This window comes from Anolis carolinensis, chromosome 1, assembly GCF_035594765.1.
Source record: "Anolis carolinensis isolate JA03-04 chromosome 1, rAnoCar3.1.pri, whole genome shotgun sequence".
Lineage (NCBI taxonomy): Eukaryota > Metazoa > Chordata > Lepidosauria > Squamata > Dactyloidae > Anolis > Anolis carolinensis.
In genome coordinates, this window is record NC_085841.1 from 109882714 (window position 1) to 109889053 (window position 6340).

Genomic DNA, 6340 nt, shown 5'->3' on the forward strand with positions numbered 1-6340 from the left:
TTAGCTATGGCTTGGTGTCACTGAAGGAAGTGCCAGCCCAGTGATCCCTTTTCAACTGATTGCTTGAATTCTCTCTCTCTCTCTCTCTCTCTCTTTAGCATCATGGCATCTCCCCCTTTAAAATCACATTTGTAGCTTTATCTACAAATACAGTCTTATGGTTCCTGAGAATAGGAATGGTGCATGTAGTTAACTTTTTGTATACAGTATATGTTTTAGATGCATATGGTTTTCCTTGTATCCTTTTTTATTCTGCATGTTGCTTTGGGTCCCACTTTTGGGGCCAATTTTTTTTTTAAATAACTGCAAAAATGAGTAATCTTGATAGTCAAGCCTCTGATTATATGAAATACTGTGTATTGTGATGTACTTCATAAAGGGGCAATCTTCAGGGGGACAGAAGCGAGTTTATGGAACAGCTTTTGAAAATTAAACTGGAATGGACAGGAATTCCATTTCTCATTTTGTGAAAAAAATGCTTTGCAGTATGTGTGTGTATGTTTTGCAACAAAGCAAATGTAGGTGACTGTGTCTTATTTTAAGAAGTGTCACTTTTGCAGGCTTTTGGAGAGCAAACAATTTGCCATTTCTGATGCTAAGAGAGGTACAGGATGTTATAACATGAGCCTGCTATTCCTCTATAGTCGCATTATCATTGGTAGCAGACACATATCTGATTGGAACCCTTTAATTTTAACCCCCCCCCCCCCAACAATAAAAACCACAGATTTGGATAAACTCATAACAAATTGCACAATTTTGTAAACAAATATTTCCTTCCCACAATACAATTGTGTGGGAGACAGACCAGCAGTCAGTAACTGCAATGCTGCATCACTCCAGGTCTAATGCTGGTTTGCCTTTGAAACAATTCATACAGAGGAATAATTGCATATATACGTACACACACTAATCTGTTGCTGAACTCCACACTTGGAAGTATGACGTATTTAGTAGTGGAATGGTGCTTCTGCTGCTGGAGAAATAGCCTGCCTTATCCCTCTGCTCTTAATAGTAAATTGCTCTACAGAAATCAGCAAGTGAACCTTTTCATGGGAGCATTGTGCCCAATGTTTTGCATGCCATTCGCTGCTGCTTACTTCCCGTTAAGGGTACACATGTGGGGGAGGATGACTGGCAAACTTGTTGTCAGTGACAGCTGGAGAGAATTCTCTGTACAGGAATGTCTTAATCCATCTGCGTGGTGTAAATGAGCTATTGATAGAGGGAGACTTAAAGGTATGCTTTGTATATTGTAGGTAGAGAATGTAATGAGACGTAAGTGACTTCCAATTTCATTTTAATTGGAAAGGTTTGCTCCCTTCATCTCTCTCTATAAGTCTGTTTTGATTTAATTTAAGATTAGAACCCTCCCAGACAGATGGCTGCTTACTCTACCTCTCAACAGACATGGTACCGTTGTTGTTTTTTTTTGTCTTTTACTTCCCATGAGGGTCTCCATTATTAATAAGTAACAAATTCCTACCCCAGATCTGTCCAGGTAATATTCTTCCTCTCCCTCTTTGCTATATTTTACTTGCTGGACTGGGAGAAACCTTCACCTTTTATCAATCCAGACACAGCAGGCGCAGTCAGAAGGAGGCAGGCTGCAGGCAGGACTGGAAGGGAGGAATTTCAAATTACCTTAGATGATTCTCTGAATGCTCAAAATTGAGGAAAATTAATTCATGTCAAAAAGGCTATGCTCATGGGTGGAACACAGGGACAACTGTGCAAAATATGTACGGCACTTAACAGTAAAGAAAATGAATTTGTTGCCAAGGAATATCAGGTACTATAGGCTATATTTCAGAGGAAGGAACATACCTGTGAGTATTATCTAGAAAAACTATGAAATTCATGGGGTTGCCATAAGTGGTCAAGAGATATGCACCCCCCCCCCCCACACACACACACATCCTCCCCAGCTAACACCAAGGGCAGAGAAAATGAGGCCTTGGACCACAATCAGTCCACCTCTGAGTGGTTTTGGGTGACAAAACTCCTGAAAATCACAAAAAAAGTTATTTGCCTCTCCTAGAACCCTCTAGCAGCAGGAACTGGCTTTATAAAGTTTGCACTGCATAGCACTTAAAGAACACTGTTTTCATCGCCAGTTTTTAATATATGAGGAATCTTCCCTATGACGATCATTTTGTCCAATGCAGAGTGACCATATTCAATTTAAGCAGAGTTGTACATGCAGCAATTTTGAAGTCTCACTGTTTGTTGACATTATTGATGTCTTTGTAGCCCTGGAGGGACTCAAGGACAGAAAAGCAGACAGAAAGGGAGTTGTTCACCAATTTTGTTATTGTGTGCCTTCAAGTCATTTCCAATTTATGGCAATCTTACGGCGAACCTACCACAGGTTTTTCTTGGCAGAATTTGTTCAGACTGAGGGGATTTTCTGGGGCTAAGATTGTGTGACTCACCCAAGAGCTGAATAAACCAAAATCACTAATGCAATAGCAAAAGCAAAATTAAATAAATCTCTACGACCAGATGGATACTCAGCAATCTATTATAAGAAATTTGAAAATGAATTAATAAGGCCTATGAAAAAGTTATTTAACTCAATTCTAGAATCAAGTAAAATTCCAGATACATGGGAAATAGCCATATGGGAAATACATGGGAAATAGCCACTTATGCCAAAAGAAGGACAAGAATTAACTAATCCAAGCAACTATAGATCAGTATCTTTATTAAATCATGATTGCAACATTTTCACAACAATTTTAGCAGAAAGATTCAAAAAGTAGTTTAGAGAATGGGTTTTTACAAGTCTCAGCAAGAGAGCTCTGGTTCTGCTGACCAAAATATAAATTTCAAGAGTCCAAGGGATGTTGCCCTAGGTGTTAAAGTGAAACTATAATGCTATAACTGTGTAGCATGAAAGATAGCAGGAGGGCATTTCCATTGCTTCTCTTCTTCTTCTTCTTCTTCTTCTTCCTCCTCCTCCTCCTCCTCCTCCTCCTCCTCCTCTTCTTCTTCTTCTTCTTCTTCTTCTTCTTCTTCTTCTTCTTCTTCTTCTTCTTCCATGTATTTCAGATTTTTCTCCTTAGACCACAAATTCCAGGATTCCATAGGATGAAACCATGGCATTTAAGGTGGAATCATAGCACTATAATTATACAGGGTGAAAGGGCTTTACTTTGAATCCACCATTTTCCTTCTGTCAAGCTAATTGCTACTCAGCTGAGAAGTCCCATGTGTCATCCCTGATGACATGATGGAGGAACCTGTCTTTTGATAGACCCAGCTGTCAAAACTGACAGATCACTTGGTTATACCTCTCTAACAAATTTCCCATGATGAAATGAAAAGATAGGAGAAGGAGCGAGCAAACATTTGAAGGTTATAAATGCAATAAACCATGTGGGCTTTCAGCTATAATTCTGTGAATGAGGCAGAATTTTGTAAAGAGAACAGGCTGATGGTAACATAAAAGCTCCACCTGGCAGTATGTCCTAGCTATAGTAGAAGTATGACTAAAACAAAACTCTCCTTAAGACTAAGATATTATCAAAAACAGCAGAAGCATACAAATATAGTACAGTCCTTAATCATGTCGGTATTTATGCCGGGAGACATTGCTTATCAGGATGCTGCTAATGTAGTAAGAATTTTCATCTCCTTTTCTTCATTTATTATTAAAATTATAAGATTGAAGCCTTTGTGTTCCAATTATTTAGGTACCCTGAAGCAAAATAAATCGGTGCTTGGTTAGGAAAAATGTCCATAGTATAAATGTGAAAGCTTGATGCTGGTGTGTGCCCATTTGTACCCATTTAATGTCAGAGAATGTTGATTTGGTACGTTTCTTGGTGTTTTCTCATTCAAATGATCATTTTAAAGACAATAAATTCCATGTTTTTCTTATATTTCTTTCTAAAAGCACATTATTTGAATTGTTTAATTTTGCTAATTAAGAAGTCATTTATTTATAGTGTTATTATAATATCAGTAAGCTTAAATGATGTCATTGATGTGCTATTATGAATCTATCCCTCAACGCATCATCCCACAATAGTCTTGCACAAAGCTCAAGTGTGTTGTCTAGGTCCCAATCTCACTTCTGGGGCACGATGAACATGGCAATTTGAACAGAATGCAGAGCCTGATGATCTTTTTCTCTCCTTTGCTGCATCTGTTGAAATTTGCTCTTCTACAGAACAAGAGACAAGGTACTGGAATCCTCTCTCCAGTTTTCAGTCTGGTAACATAAGGTAGAAAAGATCTGATCTGGCAAGCTTTCTCCTTTGCTTTCTTAACGTCAAGTCACCAGGGCCAGATGTATTGCACCCAAGTGTATTAAAAGAATTGGCAATGTAATCTCAGAACCACTGGCAATAATCTCTGAGAACTCCTGGGGAACAGGAGAAGACCCAGCAGACTAGAGGAGTGAAATGTTGTCTCCATTTTAAAAAAAGGCCGGGGAGAGGGGGAGGGGGGCTGAAATAATTATTGCCCAATCATCCTAGGATCAATATCAAGGATGAGTCTAGATCATTAAAGAGACAATCTGTGAGCACACAGAAAGAAATGTTGTGATGACTAAAAGTCAGTGTGAGTTTCAAAAAAAGTCATGTCAAATGTTTTTATTTTTTTCATAGAGTTTCGAGCTTGGTAGATGACGGAAATACTGCAAAACATTTCAGTAAGATTTCAGTAAGATCTCTGACAAAGTGCCCATGATATTTTGCAAACAAACTAGTAAAATGTGGGCTAGATTATGCTGCTTTTAGGTGGATTGCTAGCCGGTTGACAGACTGAACCTAAAGTTGCTCACCAATGACTCCCTCCTGGAGAAAAGTGAACAGTGGTGTGCCACAGAGTTCTGTTGTGGAGCCAGTGCTAGTCAACATCTTTATCAATGAATTTTATGATGGTCTGGAGAACATGCTTATCAAATTGTCAGATGACTTCAAATTCTGCCCCGGAGTATGGTGGAGGTGCCTTCTTTGGAGGCTTTTAAGCAGAAGCTGGATGGCCATCTGTCAGGGGTGCTTTGAATGTGATTTTCCTGCTTCCTGGCAGGGGGTTGGAGTGGATGGCCCATGAGGTCTCTTCCAACTCTATTATTTTAACAGGGATGACCTCAGAAGAGGGGATCAAAATTCTAAATGCCCATAACAAGTTAGAGAGCTTGGACCAAGCTAACAAAATTAGTTGCGACAGAGAGAAACATTAGATTCTACATATAGCCAGAAGAAATGAAATACATAGATATAGGATGGTTGACACCTGGTTTGACAACAGTATGTGTGAAAATGATCTAGAAGTCTTACTAAACCACAAGCTAAAGATGAATCAATAGTGAGATGTGGTAGCAAAAAAAGCAATATAATTCTAGCCTTCATTATTCTGCTCTGGTTAGACTTCACCTGGAATACTGTGTCCAGTTATAGGCACCATGATTTAAGAAAGACATAGACAAGTTGAAATGTATCCAGAAGAATAAGAAGAAGAAAGGGAAAAAAGATTCCCCTCTGCCTGAGATCTCCACATGGAGCAAGTTTGTTTTCCATTGCTCCAGAGACTAGGGCACATACCAATGGATTTGATCTACAGGAAAAGAGATTCTACCTAAACATTAACATGAACTTCCTTCATAAGAGCTGTTAGACAGGGAGAAGTATTAAGTGAATGAAAGGGGGAAGAAGAGAGGAAAAGAAGTAGTTGACATGAACTTGTCTTGCTGTTTGGGGTGTTCCAGAATGGAGCTTTCATTTTGGGGATACAGTCCCTGATTTATATCAAGTGTGTTCATGCAAAACACTTATTTGTGGTGTGAGGTTTGAGCTTATCCTGCCACAACAATAGCAGTACTGGCATTGACTGATATAATGATGATCCTTTAGACCAGTGGTTCCCAATCTGTGATCCATGGACCACCAGAGGTCCCCAAGAACCAAAATATGGTCTGTGGTCTCACTGTTACTACAGTGTTGCAACGAGAGTGATTGGTCTTGTGAAACCCTCTTATAGTTCCGAGGCAATGGGGATGTCAGGAGGGGAGAGGCTGACTACCCACGAAAGGCACGACAACCAGCCTCCTGACTCCTCCTCCTCCCTCCCCCTGAGCAAGGCAGTTCCATGTGGCACTTGGGGGTGCCTTGATGTCTTTGTTTTTAGGCCTGTTTCTGGGGTTATTTGGGGTGCTGATTCAAAAAAATTGCATTGGATAGACCACATCAGCTCTAGATTATTAAATATGGTTTTCTGTGGGCGAGTAGATGGCAACTACAGGGTGGCATATGCTCTGTATCAGAAACTAGAGCTGATGTGGACTATCCAATGTAATTTTCTGAATCAGCACCCCAAATAACCAAAC